The 19,808-nt window shown below is 40.2% G+C and overlaps 1 protein-coding gene across 1 annotated transcript in view; it reads left to right on the top strand.

Annotated features, from left to right (window-relative positions):
* The window catches only part of lrfn5a (leucine rich repeat and fibronectin type III domain containing 5a), a 93,974-nt gene that overhangs the window by 49,824 nt on the left and 24,342 nt on the right, over positions 1-19,808 (top strand). The window lies entirely within an intron of this gene.

The following is a 19,808-nucleotide window of genomic DNA, read 5'->3' as shown; positions in this document are numbered from 1 at the left end:
TCTGAAGGGACTACAGTATAGCAAATGCTAGACTCCCGTGGTTATGTGGGACAAAAACTGAAATACTAAGACAGTATTTTGCCATTGTATGGCATTAAAGTAGAGGAAAAGTACTGTTACTACCAGATATAGACCTGCCTCACCTTCCACCAACACACCTAAGTGGCTCCTCATGTTGGGATTAAGAATGTATAAAAATAATAAGCGAGTGAGCGGAGATGTAAAGATGTACATATGTACAAAATCATGACAGGGATTTGAATATTTAGCCTCCAACACTTGCCTTGGAGGCTGAATATTTCAATATTTAAACAGGCTTATGAGCTCAGAATGACACGGAATGCATGAGTTTATGTTCTAATCAGAGGGAAATGAACAAGAATGGGTTTAGAATGGGTCTGAACTGCGACAGCAACTCTTTGTTTTACACAGTGAATGTCATAGGACCAGAAGTCAACATTTTTAAATATTAAAAACCCACAAAAAACACCTTTGGTAAAAATAAAAGTCATACTTTCCACCTCTGATTCTTGATGTAATTCAGTGCCACTGTGCCTGGGAATCACACCCATGAATTCCGTAAATGTCGTCATACTTTGCTTACACTGTTAAAAATGTATAAGGTTTGTCGTAAATATCTCATGTGAATATACAGTGTGTATATATATATATATATATATATATATATATAATGACTAGCCTGCTTAGATTGCGCCGCCAGTATGATATTGTGCGTGTGACGTTACTGGCTCATGATTCCCTCCTGCACTGTTTGATTAGAGCACGTCAGATTTTCCACATTGATGTTGCCGTAGCTGCTCCCCTTTCTCTTTAAAACCCAATGTGTTCACTCCGACAGCTTGCAGATGCTGTTCTCCCTTCCCTCAAGCTAAATGTGTCTCGAGCAGCATGTTTGGCTCTTTCTCCTAGTGTTTTCTTTTTTTCTCTCCCTCTCTCTCCCCTGATTTTTCCTCCTCTTCTTCCCACTGTTCTTTAATTGTCTCCCAGCGAGTGGTTTCACTCTCTTAACTTGTTCTGTCCTCGCATTCTCTGCCTCGTTGTGCTGTTCACTTTGACGCCTTCGCTCCATAAAATCTTTCTCATCTCGTTCTTGCTCCTGCTAAAGGTGGATACCGCAGTTCAGCCTGGATTATTTCATAAGAGAAAGAGTGTGTTGTGTCTGCGTTTAATATCTTATACTGCGAAATGTGCGAGCATACTGTTTCTGAGTTATTTACAGTTATTGTGAGAGGTGAGCGACAGTGCCCCATAATGCTTTAAAAGCCATCACTCTGCAAATGTGAGAAATATGCAGATAACACTGGAGCTGGAGTCATATCCAGAGGTCCAGCTGCATTATGCTGCACGATCACTCACAGCCTCCTGGAAACTTAAATAAAACGCCAGAAGAATCAAGGAGAGCCATTAATCCAGCCAGTTATGTTTGTGAACGAGGTTGTTCAAGGAGATTCAAAATGAAGGCAAATGAAAACACTCACTGTAGCCAGTCATAGCTTCTACACTGTTATTACCTGAAGGAATGACGGCTGACTCATGTATGTAGAGGTGTCAGAGGACAAGCTTCTCATTCACTTTGCCAAGCCTACACCAAATAACGCCATCATCACCGCTGTCGTTAGCCATGACAGACACTTGTCTGCTCACCTCAAATATCTACCTGCAGTGACCCAGTGTCACCGTCAAGCATTAAAGCACCACATAAAAAAAAGTGCTTGAAAAAAAAGATAAAACTAAACACAAGTATGCACACAACTGGCAATCTTGATATTTAAATTAGTTTTATTTCCAAGGCCAAACATTAGAATACCGACAGCTGCCAACACAGATTCTGCTTTTTCTCTTCATGATTCATCACTGAATGGCTGCACGTCCTGTAGAAAGGGATGTGATTGACAAACACAGAAGCAAAGGCACCGAAGGACAAACATAACACAAATGAGGTCGGGTGGGTTCATGCTGCACTTCATCCCTGATTCCTCATCATTGTCTCTCTCGTTCTATCTTCATCCACCTGTCCCATGATGACTTTGTTAACTGCTGATGTATGTGGAACACTGACAGACAGGAAGTGCACTGTGGTTGTCCAAATATGGATGTATGACTGTAATCACTGGAGAAATATGTTGCCAACTCCCTTAACAGGAAATGTGCTGCCCACACTGTGTGTGTATGTGTGTGTGTGTGTGTGTGTGTGTGTGTGTGTGTGTGTGTGTGTACAGCCCATAGTGTCATCTGAGCTGAAGACTCATGGAGTCAATCAGTGCAAAAGAACACAACACGGTCAATAACACAATCCGTACACATGCAATGCAACATTGGTTCTAACTTTAACTTTAAACACACAGTATAAATGTTCAGAGGCCGTTTTTATTCTCTTAACTGAACTGTTGACTCCAGAGCGTGACTTTTCTTCAAATGCTGTCGTCAGCCTTTGGCTCAGACTTATCTCTTTTGCTTTTTGCAGTGTAGCAACTGTGCTACAACTTTGTTGAATGTGTGTGTGTGTGTGTGTGTGTGTGTGTTGACTGACATATTTTGACATATTAGTGTGAACATTTTCTCACATTCTGTTTACAGTTTCTCATCTGGTCGGCAAGCAAAGCTGATGTTGTGGGCGGTTTGTTGATGATGCCGCGTTATATTCTGCTTACTCGGCAAATAATGAGGAGAGACTACAGGTGTCGTCTTTATTTCTAACACTTATTCTAACAAGATTCTCTCAGCCCAAACATAACTGTGTGAAGGCCAAGATAATGGCTGCAGTGAGACCAGCTCTAGATACCGAAGGCATGTTTGCACCAAGGCACACTTTTGGTAGATTGTCACGTAAAAGTGTGAGGCTCAGAGGACAGAAGTTAGGCATGTTTATATTTTCCTAAGTAAGTTCTTAAATTATGACGCATGCATCAAACATTTAATCAGAATAAACCATGTTGTCTGTTGATCTCACAAGAGAACAGTGTGGAATCATTCATATCTGTATGTTTGGTCATGTCGTTTTACAGCATTAATAAAAACAGTGGAACTATGACTAATCTTAGTGCAGCTGGGGTGCATGGCTTAATATTAGACAGTGATTTCAAAGACAGATCAAACTGGATCTGTGGTCATTAGTGTTCTGTTTACGCTCCTGTCAGTAATGTATCATAGATGTTTGTTAAGTTACAGCTCGTGCACAGAAGAATGCCTCCACCCTTCTTTGACATGTGGATATAGAATGTTAACTGCTTGATAACAACTTTTAACAAGTGCATCATGTCAGACTCTGTAACATCACATGTGCACGTTAGTTCCATATGTTGAGCTGAAGAATGCAACAGTCTACCTGTCACCTTCTTTTTGACCTGTGAACTGCAGCAGAAGCTTCAGTCGATGTTTACGTCACACACAAGTCTTTTCTCATTCAAACAAATTCCCAGGATGCATTTCATTCATTTATTTAAATTTAATTTATTCTGAATTGAATAAAGTCTTTCATGCTTAGACCTAGAGTTAAAATACACATTTTATTTTATCCATCATTTGGTTATAATGTCAAGTTTTTCTTTTATTGTTCACTATGCAGCAGCTTTACTGCTCCCTTTCTACACCTCCAGGGCTCCCGTACCTTCCTTCCTGTCCCTGCATTGTTGCTATGCAGTGCCGAGGGTGTGGGGGAAATACTGCTGTGCAAATGTTGTTTTTGTTTCCTTGTGTAAATGTAAGATTTCACTTATATAACCTTTCATACACGAGAGTGTGTGTGTGTGTGTGTGTGCATTTTAAATATCTGACAGTGTGTGAGTGATTGGCCTTAGACTGGCCTGTCAGGCTGTGATTGGATGACAAATGGGAATGAGCTGCTTCTGCTTATAAATAGCAGGAATTGTGCTTGTGACTCAGACACAGAGAATGTGTTTGTGTCCAAACCTCTGCCTCACATGTGGTCCGCTGTAATGCAATTACCCACGTCTTGAGAGACTCTTGTGGGTCAGTCCACATTCATACTGATTATGAATCTCAGTGACGGGGGTTTTCTCGCACTGACAGAGAACACAGTGTTCTTGTGCAGAGGAAAATCCAACAGAAACATAGACTTCTGCCTCCTGACATCCCTGTGCGTGACATGAGCCGTACATTCAGCACCATGGAGAGCTCCTCCCTGCTACGACACAGCATTAACAGCTCATAGCATGGTTGTGACTCTGGAGCAGTTACTTTCATTTAAGTATGTTAACGTACTAATGTGTACTACTACAAGTACACACAACTGCAGTATCTCTCTCTAACCTACTTACTCTGGTGAAGTAGCAGACAAACGTAACATCCATCCTTCATTGGCACAAAGCTACTTAACGTACGTGGAATTAACTTCCTGTGTGCGGAGTTTGCTGCTGCAAAGTCAGGAATGAAACAACGTCAAATGTCCACAACTGTGCTGTAACGATGTATCAGTGAGTGTAATTGAATTGTTTACTGTGTTCATACTATATCCATCATGTACACATTTTGGATTCACACTTTTTACATCATATATAAAATTCTACCTTCATGCACAACAAAATGGGAGCCGATGCAAACACTGACAAACAGACGTGAGCAGAAAATGGTGACATACATGATGCATAACCATGACACCAGGGGATCCATTTCAAACCAACCTCTCCACGTCATCCAGTTTGGTTTTTCTCAGTTTAGCAGCTTTCTCCATCTGTGGATGTCCTTTTTTCTATTATTTTGAATATGAACCATGAGTGTGCAGTAAAACTGATTGATGAGCAGAAAATAAAGACACTCGACCCAATCACATGTCATTATACCTCAAGAACCAGGTTAAGCCTGTAGCAGGATTTTTTATTATCTTTTTTGCATTATCTTTCAAAATAGTTTTTCGACTCCTTCACCAACAACATGACAGGTCACACTTTCTCATGGATTTGTGTAAAACAAAACAGGCAAATATGCTTTTCTGAGCCATTGTTTCTTTTTTAAAAACACAGCCTCTCTTTGTTGCTCTTGCCTTTGATTGTGTTTGATTGCAAGTCCAGAGGAAATGCTACATACAATAAGACTTTTGTTTTTTTTATTTGTACAGCAGCTGTTCAGTTGAGCACACCCTAAGACAAGGAAGGGAGCTGCTGTGTACTGTGCTGTGAGGAGGAGGAGGGTATATGACACTGGCAAATAAATGGCATTTGATTGAAAGTCATGGCACAGGTAACGTCTGCTTTGGGGACGTGAAGTGTTGGACAAACAGAAGTTGACCTCGACCACACACACCACACCCCCGTTCATTTTAAGGACTATATTGTTATTGCTATGACACAACTGTACACAAGAAACTCTCCCTTACTTGCCATAACTTTATTTTTTGTGATCCATTAAATTTGGTATCATTCTCTCTCTCTCTCTGTAAATAATAAAAGAGTGTACTCATGTGGGGATCAGTGTAAATTATTCAATCTGAATACACGTATCCCTGTGTGACGCACTGCCCACACGCTACAGTCTCCCTGTCTCCATCTGTCCACCTGTCCCTCTGCTCTCTCACTTCTTATATTCTCTATTGTGTTTTCCCTTTTTTTAATTGAGCACTTAAGTTGATTATTACATGGTTAAGTAAACATCCCTGCAAACACCTCAGACACTGTGACCACTAACCATAGTCAGTGACAAATGTGTCTCATCAAACCATGTCTTTATAGTCCTTGCTTTGTGCACTGGGACAAAAGTGAAGGGTCTTCCTCTTCAACTGTCAACTGTTGCCACAAAGTTGAAAACATAGCATTCTGAAGCGTTAAGATTGCCCTTCATTGGAGAGAAGAGGCCTGAAACACCTGAATTCAATACTGAACAGGTGTGTCCAAATACTTTTGTCCATTCAGTGTATCAATAAAATTTAAAAGTGAGCGGTGGCAGTTGGATTTACTGTAGTGTATAAACATGAGCTGAAACAGTGTTTGCTATCAGGTTCACACAAGTGTCTTTGTGTTTCTAAGTAGATGTATATCACGTGTCGCTCCGTGTGCTGCACACAGGCAGTGTTTAGTTTAGTTCAAGACAAACGGAGGCAACAGGAACCTCGCGCTAAACTGAGATGACTGGCCGCACACCTGCCCCCTGCACTGCTGCTGTATACACACAAATGCACCCTCAGTCGGGTCAGATAGTATCACATAACAGAGACCAAACAACATAAAAAGTTACTAAAAGTCAATCAATGCAGCTTTAACGTCTTTGGATTTCAAAATCGATTCTCATTTAAAAACAGATTATTGATTCATCATATATACATGAATATATATATATATATATATATATATATATATATATTTATATAGAGAGAGAAAGAGACAGAGAGATGTTCTGCTGTGTGTGTTATTACATTAGACTCAATTAACTGCTGCACAATTACAAAGATAGCATCCTGACAGGAAGAGAAAGACAGTCTAAATGTTTCCAGTCTTCCTGCATAGGCTGTAAAACCTGTCTAATGAAGATGGGCCAGATTGAGTTTGTGTTTTCTTTGTTCACTTATATTTTGAATCAGAAATGAAAGAGGAGAGAGAAAAATTAGGTGCGAATAAATAAATTAAAGGGACATTTGTAATCAGCCTCTTTGATGCTGGAGTCGATGCTGAGCTCTGACTATTGACAAACCTGCCAATTGTGTGCTCTGACAGACACACACACACACACACACACACACTCACCAATGGCTTTTAAGTCAATTACGCCCTGTATTTTACAACATAATGACTATACATTAAAAAATAATGGTAGTAATTATTGAGTCAGGAGCAAATTAGAAAAAGGCAACATCCCCGGGATCTTTGATATGGTTGGAAAAACAAGGGGATATGTAATTAAAAAAAAGTTTTCCATCAGTAATGGCTGCTAATTTAAAGCTTAGGGTATCTAGTCTAAAACGGTGGAAATAACACAAATACTGAGCAGTAACTGAAATATATAGTGGAATTCTAAACTTAAACCATTGGTCATATGTATTAAAAAGTGGACATAATGCTATAGTTTGCAGGGGGAGATGAAGGAGTAAGTATCAATTTATGAATAGCCACCAGGAGACGACACCATGAAGAACTCTTCTTTAATTGATTTATTATTAATGGATTATTATTATTGATGTCAGAAAACTTTTTTCCTGATGAGTTAATGATCTAAATCTCTAGTTTCAGGTGTTCTTCAATAGAATATGATGTTGTTTTTTGTAAATTGTGTTCTCATTTAGAGGAACGTAAACAGTAAGAGAGAGCATATATGAGTGGGATTGACAGCTGGTATCGTTTGAGAGGACGTCTGTGAAACACTGACACTGTTTCAAGACTACATCTACTAATGTACGGTCTATGGTTGTGAAGGTTGGGTCCTCAGCTTCCACACACCCAGTCACCTCCCACTGACTCTGGTGTCGTAATGCAAGCAGACAGTAAGGTAGGATCTCTATGAGACATTAGTGGCGTCGCATATCATGGCTTGGACAACTCCTTGTTTTCATTGCAGCTAAAGATAGGCAAGTAATATACATAAATGGCACAAGTCGACTTGTGGGAATAAGGTGGTTAGACTGTGATGCAACATTGTGAACATTTAATGTGAAGTATTCCCACATGTAGCAGCAGTGACGCTGGAAGAAAAGGTAACTGCCTATATATTTTCAAAATGAGCCAATGAGGATGACAGTTAAATTGTTTTCCGCGTTAATAAGACAATTTAGAGTTGAATATGCATCAGTTACAACAAGCTTTTGGTATAGTTTCATATTCACACATTGCTCAAAGACCGTGGCCCTCGTCTGTGCAAATTAAATGTCTGGCAGGATCCTCTTTCAAGTGGAAAACTAGTTTGACAAAAATAGAACACTGAAGTAATTCACATTCAACATAGCAGTCAGAACTACAGGGGCTGTTGGGGATTGTCTGGTATGCATGTTAGCTTTTTGATTGCTTCTGCACTAACACGGAAAAAGTCGATAGCCGAGATGTGAGTGGCAAAGCGGTGGGCGAGGGAGGAGGAGGAGGAGGAAGAAGTCATTTGCTTCTCCTGTAAGAAATATCCTTTTCACTGAGATTTTCCACGCTCTGGTTTCCCCGTGAGAATGTTCCTGTTTTATTTATAATTGTTAAGAAAATGAAAGATGGCTGCTCCATGATTATCATTTCAACTGCGATGCATCTCTCCCTCGCGTCTCCTCGCGTCTCCTCCTGTCTCCTCGCGTCTCCTCGCGTCTCCTCGCGTCTCCTCTGTCAATGCAGCACAGAGCTGGAGACAAAGATTTATGCTTCCACGTTCCCTCGGGCTCTTTTCTTCCACATATCAAGTAACAATGTGTCATTACACGCTAATGCCAATATGTTTGCCATGACCTCTAACAATGCTTTGCCCCACAGTCTAACAACATTTACACATCTACATACACATACATCTACACAAGATGCATGTGTGTGTGTGTGCGTCCTAAGTAGAACAGCTGTGCAAACCTGATCTCTGTATTTTTAAGCCTCCAAAATCACCATGGAGCCGACACATGTTGACATTTAGCACAGACATCACAGGCATCACCTGTAACCAGGCTCCTATTGGATGATACGAGCTGTCAATCACACTGGTGTCCACTCACATCCCTGTTTCCTTCTAAAGTGAAACACAACAATGACAAAATTGACATCAGTGGAGTCGCCCTATTGTCGGCTATTCACCATATTCTTACATCCTGTTTGTTTTAGGAGGAAACAGGAACACTGTGTCCATGTATCATACACAGACCACAGTCTGGTGTGGTACCTTTAAATAAATGTCTCCATGTTTTGTGTGTGTTTGTTATAAACACCTATCTTGTCATGGTTAAAGGTGCAGTTGGGCTTTCTACGGTTTACTGCAATGTCCTAACAAGGATAACCACCCAAACCTGTGTTTGTGTGTGTAATCTTATGTAAGCACGCTGCCTCCTCTAGCCTGGAGGATAATGATGGAGAGCGTTTGTCATCCTCCCACTTTTCTCTCTCTCTCTCTCTCTCTCCTTCCCGCTCTCTATCTTCATCCATTCAAATGGAATGTGCTTTGTTGGCAAAGCAGAGACACTTCCAGGCGAACACAGCCGTGCCAACATACACAAATTCCTAACTGATTATGAATTTCAAATGCATATCAACATCGATGTACGCTGTGGGTTGATTCCTCAGTGTGAGCTGCTCCTCCACACACTCGTGCAGGACTGCAGAGTGGAGGCGAGTGAATGCTCCCTCAGGCACTTCCTCCTTACAGCCACTAGGAGAGATCGAGGCGAGGTGTAAGTGAATGTTTGATTAACATGCACAAAAACAATAAGATTTATTACTCCCTGTTACACTATTTTCAGATCATACATTTGCATGAATCAAATATAAAGTGATGTCTGAAACTGTAAAGCTTTCAGCGCTCAGAGGAAGTGGTCCATCTCAGTGAAAAGTCAATGTTTGTGTGTCCATTAAGCGTCCTCTCAAGAGCACTTAGTCGTATTTAGAGAGGCAACTTGTAAGCGCTGCAGTGTCAATTTTCCCAAACTGACCAATCACAGATGAGGAGGAGCAAGTTAAACTGGTTGATGACAATGATGATGATGATGATGATGATGATTATAAGTAGTAGTTGCAGTAGATGTAGTCGTAGTATTTCGAGAACACAAGACTACAACGTGTGTGAGCTGAACTCTCGACATAAAGCACACTATAGTTTTATGGAGATTTATGGAAATGTTCAGATGACAGTTGTACACGAGCACTTCAGGCAGATATTTTCATAGAGACTTGGATTGTGGATCTTTATGTGAGCCCAATAAAGATTCTGCTGCAGTCCTCTGCTGCTGTAGCCCATCTGCTTCACGGTTTGACATTCGGAGTTACTGCTGCCTTTTTATCATTTCAAACTAGTCTGGCCACTTTGACCTCCTGCACCAACAAAGCCTTTCTGCCCAAAAAAACTGCCACTCACTGGATATTTTCTCTCTCTCATTCTCTGTAAACCCTCGAGATGCTTGCACAAAGTAAATCCTTGTAGATCAAACAGATATTTGAAATAATCAAAGCAGTTTGCCTGGATGTGTCATCTACATATGTCTGCTTCAAAGTCTCTTAAATTACATTCATTCACTTAGAACTTCAGCAGGTCATCTTGACCATGTCCACATGTCTAAATGCACTGAGTTGCCGCCATGGGCTTAGATTGCTTGATATTGTTAATATTGAATTAGTTTGAAGAAGTGAACCTGTGAGGAAGTTACTCATTGTTGGGGATAGACACCGGTTAGAGCAGGTTTGAACATAATAAGGGTTTTTTATTTGTGCTAACATGTCCAATTAGTACCCTTCCAAGGCTACCTGGGTACTAAGTGGTTACTTAATGGGCTTGAAGTGGACAAATGATGGTCTTATTTGGTTTCTGTAACATGTGAGCAAACACGGGCGGGGCCACCATGGTAACCTTGAACAAACCAGCTTGGGATTAATATTGTCAGCCCTTATGATGAATGGACATGCTGGCTGTGCAACATTAGCTGTGTGGCATTTGCATTATTTTGTTGTTTTGTAACATGTATGATCTAAAACAGAAGATTCTATATCACAGAAGAACTATATCATGATTTAGTAAAACAAAAACAGTCATTTACAATCAATCTAAATAACCTGCACCTCAGTGAGGAATTCCATGCACCATTTAGGCCTATGTAGCATCTATACATACATATATATATACATCAGGAAGATAAAGGAAGGATAAGAAGATACAAGGAAAAGGAATTCTGGAACAGTACAGATGTCACATGCCTTAAAACACAGACGAAGAAGAAGAAGAAGAAGAAGAAAAAGATGTTCTTTTATGTTTCAAAGTCGAGTCGTTTGTGTTTAAACTAAGTCTATGCTAGGGCCGCTAATAGAGGCATCTCAAAAGTTTGCTTTTTTGACACTTGAATGGAAACATCGTCTCATTCTCTCTCTGTCTGTTCTCCACTACTGTATTTCAGTCCATTACTGTCACTATCTGTCTTCTCATAAATTCTAATATAAAAGAGCCTGACCCAATTTAGACAGCTTAAATAAAATATTCATCCGCCCCTTCTCACTTCATGATTAATACGTTTTTTTCCACCCCAGAGAGACCGTTATGAAAATATACCTTGTGTGCGTGTGTGTGTGTGTGTGTGTGTGTGTGTGTGGACTTTTATTTTCTGGTTCTATTTTTAGTCACCTCAGTTGAGCCATCTTGTAACTCGTTACATTTTCATTAATTTTCTTAAATCTCATTTCCATAACTTCAGTAGTTTTGTGTGGGGTCTTCAGTCTGATTATCAACTATTCTATACTGTTGTACTCTTGCATTGAGGCATCAAACAGAGTAAGGCTAAGATCTGTTGATATACACAGAAACCTGACAATTACTACAGTAGAAATCTATCTGACCACAGTGGAGAGAGAGAACAAATCTATGTATACATAAGTAAGTAATTAATGTATACGTAATATAATACCTAGTATTGATGACCTTTACAACCTTGATCAGAGTTTGTAATTATAGAATAATCATGGAGCAAATCTACACAACAAAGGGAGGTTTTCCTTTCCATATCTGTCCAATATTACTATTCATATACTACTGAAGTGAAAGTCTCCTCAGAGATGTTGTGAGGGTGTGAATGTGTCAATAAACATGGGTGTTTACTTGCTGTGAACAGACAATTTGTCAGATTCAGTCTCAAAGGGGCCCCAGCCTGAGTGTTTGAAGCAGAATATGAAAAGGAATTGTGAACACTGTAATACTTAAACCCTAACCCTTCACTTGCTTTGTTATTGTTCACGTTTTACTACATTCATTTAACATACGCGCACCAATAACCAATAACTTTACACCTGTTCAACTGCAAAGTAACATAAATATCTAACCATCCAATCACTCTGGGCATTTAGTCATGTAGACGTGAGACTAGATATGAACATGGATCATCATCCTCTGACTGCAGAACACCCTACGGACGAGAATCACTGCTTAACCATTGTCAGTAACCAAATGTCAGTCACATGTGATCTGCTTTGTATTTATATATATATAATTTATAAAACTGACGCCATGTTCTTTTGAAAAAGATCTAAAAGCAGTGAATGAGACATTAACTCCTCACTGACTTCCATTCAAATCACCTGCTACTGCTGTCCCACGTCCTGAGCTTCATTCTAAAAACTGAAAGAATGCATTCATGTGTTAATAGGGAAGACAGGTGATTGAATGACTTTGAAATTGCCATAGCCAACAGCTGATGTGCAGGGAATCCCCCACACCAACAACCATCTCTAGGGTAAAAAGTAGAAAACATCCACTCCATGTCAGAGGAGAATGGGCAGGCTGGTTTGAAATAACCACACGTTACAACCAAGGTACTATATACACAAGCATCTCTGAGGGCACAATATGCTGATCCTTGAAGCAGATGGGCTACACCAGGTGCCACTCCTGACACTTTATTAGATGCTCCGTGTATGCATAAAGTAGTAGAGTAAACAGTATCTCATGGTTATGTGTCTGGCATATGAATGCATCTCTGGGCTGTGGTAGTTTGGATAATGGAGTAAAAAAACATCAGGGTCAAACTATTTATGGTGTGTGGTGAGTGGAGAAGGAAACATCTGGAGCAGATGTAGCATGAGTTAAGATGTGAGGCTGGAAAAACAAGAAAGCTCTGGCTCTGGTTCAGTGTCGTCTCGTGGAAGACAATGTTGCCCCGTGCAAGCGACACATCTTGAGGCACTTTCACACCTATTTGCTCTGCAGCAGTCATTGAAACCCTACAGCTGTTTGTGTTGGTGTAGGAGAGAAGTGTAATCACAGTGAAACCTCGCTGAGAGTACATCTATAAGCAGGAGCTCGGAGCTGTGTTTGGATGGCTAAATGTAATCATGTGCAGCTGCGGAAAACAATGACACATTTTAAATCTGCTAACTGTTTACAGTGCAGTTTACTAACAACTTAGTAAATGTATGTAGTATGGTGATCATTTCATACTATTTGAATGCTATGAAACTGTTACGCACCTGTTATTTAATTCAAAAAGAGCTTCTCATTGTTCAGTTGTTGTTTTTAGTGTTCCTGTTCCTCTCCATGCTCCTCGTCACATGCAGTAATAACCATTTGTTTGCTCAAGATAAAACACTTGCAACCCTGACAAGGAAAACCAGCACCTTAGTGCTGATTACAATGTGTAGTATGAACTGCTCTGTATCTCAGAAAAGATGGAATATCTACTTCAATGACACCTAACAGCCCTTGATCTCCCATAAAACAATGAGCGGAGAAATACGTCAGATAGTCTTGAGCGTCACTGATAAACGCACTCATGCGCCTGGTGAGGGATAGTGATAGCAACATTACGACTTTGAAATTGTCTTGTGAATATGATATCATCTGATAGCCAGTGATGGATGCACTCTGGCGTGTTGTGAACAGCGCTGTGATGTAATGGTGCGGAAATAGTTTTGTCGACCAGATATTACACAGCACCATCATGAATCAGGCACTTAAAGCACCACCGTCACATCTCTTATTACACATCTTCCTTCTCTCAGTTTTTCAGTGTCCAAATGTACTGTTTATATGGTCACAATATTTGCATTTGTGTTTTGGATGCAAACGTTGTCTCATTCCACTGCTCAGATCAGACTGACCTTGGCAGAGACTTAAACTTATATTCCTGGCAGCTCTTGTATTCAGTCTGTCTTTATCTGCCTTTGATTGGATTGATTTCATCCATTTGAGTCATAACAAGTTAAGGAGTTAGTGATGGAGAGTGGGAGGCAGGTGAACACAGGTGTGCTCAATGACCCCCAGCTCAGTGTGAGTAAAGTGCAGGAATTGTAATTGACTATTGAACCCAAACATCTACTGAGGTGAATGGTGATTATCCAGCACAGGTCAGTGTAAGAGACCTTTTGGCTGTTCCAGCGACCAGACTGAAAACCAAGTCTAACCGTTTAAATACCTTCTAAAAACACACTTTTATCAAATGGCCTACACTTAAAGCTCCAGTGGAGTACGTCTATCACCCCCTGTGGACTTCTGAGTAAGGACCAGAACACTGAGGTCATGAGAGACCTGCTTTCTCTCCCCCACTGCTCCACAGTCTCACACACACACTGAGAAAGAGAGTGACTGTAGAGGGTTGTTTTTATTCTTCTTCAGTAAATTGCACATTTGTGCACAGGGTTGTTGGAGCAGTGTAGTAAAGGTTGCCAGTTCAAATCCCTAGCACTCACAGGCTTAGTACCTCGTTATGTGCTCCCATGTTCCCTTTGGTTTCCCAGAGAAATTATGCAGGTTGACTTTATTTTGTATTCCTTTTTATCTGGTCAGCGCTTGAAATGTGCAATGCAAATAACATTATTATTATCATTCCTACACACAGAGAATACATTAGGAGTTTGATATAAATGCAAAGCAGCGATGTAGATGAGAGTCAAGTCTTTGTGTTTTCCAGGTTTCATTTCTCCGTGTGTGTGTGTGTTTGCATTAGTGGGAGCTTGCACATGTGTTTACTCTGTGGCTTTTGCCTGTGTCCATGACGAGTGTGTGGCTCCTCAGTGCAGTGGTCTCAAAGTGAACTAATTGAATAAAGAGTAATTGTGATCTATTTAGGCAGCTGCTGACCCCCGCTGTTTGAATGGGTAAAGCCATTAGCTTATGCATGAGGTTTGCTCGACTGGACACAGAAAAACAAGGCCAAAGAGTGGAAGAACAGGAGAACAGGAAGGCAGCGGATTTGTTAAGTGGCCCAGGGCATTGGTGCTTTTTCGTTATGCATTAGACGCTGGTACAAACAACCAACATACCTGGGAGCATATAAACTATTAATTCATTTGAGAAACTGAAAATAAACAGCCGCTAAAAGGTTTTCCAAGAGTAACAGCCTATGAAGTCCATGTTATGCTCCAGGTTTACAAAACATGATTTAATAGAATGTCCGTCCAAGTCACCAGGATTTATATGTTGCTGTTGTATTTTGTTGTTAAAGTACAACATTTACATGATAGAGCAAGCGTTTTTCAATACAAGTGACACTTTTGGTTGGAAATGATGGCGCTAACACGCATTTCAACAACATTCAAATCACATAACTCACGTAAACGCTGCTCTACAGGGATACCTTTACATAAACATAAAAGCTGAATTTCATTAAATCAAAGAATCTCTTCAGTAGTTGAGTTTGTTTATTTCAGAATTGATTCACAGTTTTTATGATTGTATACAATTATTTTTGAATATATTCAGAAATATTTGCTAGTCATTTTTATAACTGATGGTAAAAGAAGTAAAAAAGGACAAAATAAACTGAATGAACTGTGATTTTTGCTCAAGGCTATGAAATAAATCTTGTGCTGAATGAACTCTGAACTTCAACTCTTCAGAAAACAAATTCACCAAAGCAAGTGTTGTTTTGTTTGAACCACAATATTAGTTTTAGTTTTTATTCTTTATTATTAAAGACTCAAACATGGTTATTGAAATCAAATCCTGTAAATATTCTACTGCCATATAATCCTTGTTTTTATTTAAAAAGGACAAATAAAATAACATGCATGAATTTAAATCTATGCAGTCACAATCGTGAGAATATATTCAAAAATCATTATGAAAAATGATCTTAATGAAACAGACGGAGAAAATGCACCATGTCAAATGAAAAGACTGAGACATGCTTTAAAATGAACTCGTATAACTATACCAGCAACAAGCAGGAATTTAATAAACAAAGGAGAATTATGCATGAGCTTTTGTAGTTGCACTACAATTATAATATATAGAAAGCAATGATGTGTGACAGAAAGACATACTGTTATGAAATCTAATGCAATTATTGAATATTATCCAGCAAGGATTTAGTTGTATTTTGCTCCGAGACAAACTCTTGTGTTTCCGTTCAGTTCCTTGGCACCTTTCCCATTACCAGAGTAAAATGGTACAGTACTGGAGAGGCTCCACCCACAACAGTCAGCTTACTGAACAATGTCCTTCCCTTGTGACTCCGTCTCTGCCGTCTATTCTCATACAAAGCTTCTCGAAACGCAAGCCTGTACTGTACCAAATAGAATCATACCATGATGGAAACACCTTGACACTCCCCTGCAGAGAGCCACGAGAGTAAAAACCACAATATGAGTCAAATATCGATGACATCCAACACATAGACTTTATGCACTTTGTTGTCGATGCTGTGAATAAATCGAGAAGTCCGGACGTTTTGTTTTCTTCAGTTCAGTTCAGATATCGCGATGTATCGCTGTATGATTGTCTTGCGATATATTGATTATCACAGAATCACTGTAGATTAGGCAAACTGGACACTCGTCACGTATCCTGTGATTTCCAGCGCTCATTACTGACCGGGGGGAACGCCAACCACATTCAGATCTAGTCAAAGTTTATCATGACTAACATTTTCATTTCCGTTATTATGAATACAGTTTGGTTTGGCACATGTATTAGAGTGTACCTTTTATAATATCACACTGTACATGATAAATCACTCTCATAACATCTGCTGATTTATTTTTTACTAAACACAGCAATGTGCATGAACAGATGATGGTATTTAAACCAACGTGAATTTAAATCTGTTTAAACATGAAAGCAAAGCTAAGCCAATGACAGAACAACAGAGGTTATTGGATTAAGTGCATTGCCCACACAAAGACGATAGAAAACTCTTTCTGCTTGCTCTTAATACTTCACTGTGTGGTTTGCAGTCAAACACATCAGCCCTAACATATATCACTGGGTAACTGGATGTGTATTAAGTGTGAAAAGGCTAATTGGCAGCAACAATATCTTCAAGCACGGCTTCTTGGCAGCTTCAAAAGGCCTTGAATGCAAAAGCTAATCCAAGCGCTCTCTTCTTAACTGCCACGTCGTTCCACTGGTTATCCACCTTGAGATTTGAATGCAGCCTCACATCAGTTTCAGTGTGTGGTGTGTGTGGTGAATCCATTGGAGCTGCCCAAGAAGCCAGTTAGCAGTTCATCGCTGAGCGAGCTGTGGTGATGAGAACGTGCAGGGAACTGTGGTGTCAGCGTGGAAGGCTTTCAAAGACACGGATAAAGCTGGCTCAATCTTATTTGACACAAAACAGAGCTTCAATGTGTCGTCCTTACCCATAATCCCTTTGATTGATTCAACATTCTGTAGCAAACGAGGGAGGATCTCGTCGCCATATTGATTGGCATTGACTGCCAGATTGATTCATAGGAGCCAATAGCATTGAATGGCTTGATGACAAAGTAAAGGAGGTCTCTTTGCCACCACCGGGGTCTAAATCTGCGGCGTGATGTTTGTGAGGAAGAGGATGACGAGGATGAAAGGCCATGCATGTTCAGTGATTCAGGAGAGCTGCTGTACATCGCGATATGATACGTGATACATGGTCCACGATACCAGTAATATCACGATACTATGATTCTGTGATACTCACTATATTGCAATCATACAGAGATACATCACGATATCTGTCTAACTGAAGAAAACAAAACGTCCATGAAAAGTTAAAAGAGCAACATAAAGAACAAAGTGCATAAAGTCTATGTATTGAACGTGGATGGAGCATCTCTCCATCATTATCCCGCTGTAAACTCCCTCTTCTTTGGCCAGGTAACTTCCTCCCAAGATTCCATGTCAATGACTTGTAACTACTTGTAAAAGTAATCTATTTTAGTTGTCGTGCAAATTTCAAGGACAAACATATTCTCTGACATAATGAACATTAAATGCAGTTTTAGTGTGAAGTATAAGTGTGACAGCGCGACGGTGTCATCATCTGTCCGACCCCGTCTCCTCTGGTTAAATGAAATTCATCCATCTCCCTCCTTTTTCCATTCACACCTCAGCACTCGTTTTAATTAGCTCCCTCTCTGATTCCTCCTTCTCCCTCTCTGATAATTCTCCGCCGTCTCCTTTCCCATTTCTGTCTCTCTCACTCGTTCACTCTCATTACAGTCATTTCACAGGCTGATTAATGAGCCGATATCTGCTTTCATGTCATAAGGGTCACAAACACTCTCTCCCTCTTCTTCCTTTTCTTTTCTTTCCATGTAGCACACGTGTGTGTGTGTGTGCGTGTGTGTGTGTGTGTGAGTCATCTGGTGCTGCAGCGTCTTTCTGCTCCTCTTTATTTGCAAATAAAAACAGGGCTTGTATGGCCTTCGACGGAAGATTTCAGCCTTGTAATTACACAGTGCACAGACAGAGGGAGGAGAATGGTTCATGTGGCACATGTGCATATGTATCAGCAGTGTCCATGACTGAAACTGACACTGAATTGATTTCAGAACACTTTTCTTTGATTGTCTTTGTGGCAGTAATTGTAACTGTCCCATGATGCACTGCACAGTCATCTGACACCAAATCAGGGTGGCGGGGGTGCAGATTCTTTTTTTTTTTGGTTGTGGTAATGGTATGACAGTGTGTTTCCAGTTTGGATTCATTGATTCATTGATTGTGATCATGTAACTCGGCACACATACATAATAAATACATTCCAGTGTTAAACTACACATTTGTCAATAAAAAACAAAATGACCCACAGACAGGACAGGGGACTGGTATTTACAGCACATGTGATCATATTGGTGTCATTATAACATTGTAACTAGTCTATTTGGGGAAAATACAAAGTAGAAATTGGAACAAAAGAGAATAAAAGTAAAAGATGGACAGAAACAGTCAATGTGTCGGCATCAGACAGACATGCATCAACTTTTACTGGAGGACCAGGACAGGAAGGACATTCTTTAAAAGTGGAACAACATGAAAAGTCGTGTACGGGACAACCTGAACTCAGAGTTAACAGGTCGTGAAAGTGACGGGGTAGCAGAGAGAGAGACCTCTCAGCAGAGGCAGTTGTTAGTTCATTCACTAATAATCAACTTTTCATTTGACTAAAAATGCTAATGCAGCTCTTTTCACTGTCCTCTGCAGCTCGTCTTTTTATGTGATGCAGAGAGAGGAAGGAAAGTTCCCTGGGGTTAAACTCTCATGTTCTCACTGTGTGTGTGTGTGTGTGTGTGTGTGTGTGTGTCACCTCTTCAGGATCCTAATGAGGTGGAACCTTTTTTTTTGTTTGTTTTTGGCTACGGGATCTTGTTTAGGCTTTCAGAATGAATGAAGTCAGTGCAGTATCCCGAGAAGAATAGCTGCACAAACCTCTGTGTGTGTGTGAGAGGGAGGGAGGGAGAGAGAGAGAGAGAGAGAGAGAGAGAGTGAGAGAGAGAGAGAGAGAGAGAGAGAGAGATCCCTTTAAAACCGATTCTCCAACGTCCTTCAAACCTCAATCACGGTTGTCATTAACGAGCATTTCCACACCCCCTGTATCATCTTCTCTCTCTCTCTCCTAATTATCTACAAGCACTGCTTACTAATGGTGAATGTAGTTGTGTGTGCATGCTTGTGGATGCTGATGGGCAATGTCTAATAAGTCTAATAATCTCCGATGGTTTCATTAGTGACACTTGAAAGTTGCTGGTGTGACCTGTGGGCTCACTCATATAATGTTTTCTAATCAGATTCACTGCAAGTTGCCAAGTGTAATAAGTGTGTAATATAATGTAAGTAGTTATATTACTCCACATAAAGATTTGAGGGATTCCTGATGCATACTAACACGGTGTCATATCCTTGAGGTTTATAAACTTTGAGTATAGCTCCTGTAATGAGAGGGGCAGACAGTGGATGAACATAAACTTTGAAAGTCAGCAGACGATTGACAGACAAACTGAGGAGAT

This window comes from Solea solea, chromosome 18 (assembly GCF_958295425.1).
Source record: "Solea solea chromosome 18, fSolSol10.1, whole genome shotgun sequence".
Taxonomy (NCBI): Eukaryota; Metazoa; Chordata; class Actinopteri; order Pleuronectiformes; family Soleidae; genus Solea; species Solea solea.
Note: the sequence above shows the minus strand (reverse complement) of the source record. Positions and strands in the feature narration are given on the sequence as shown.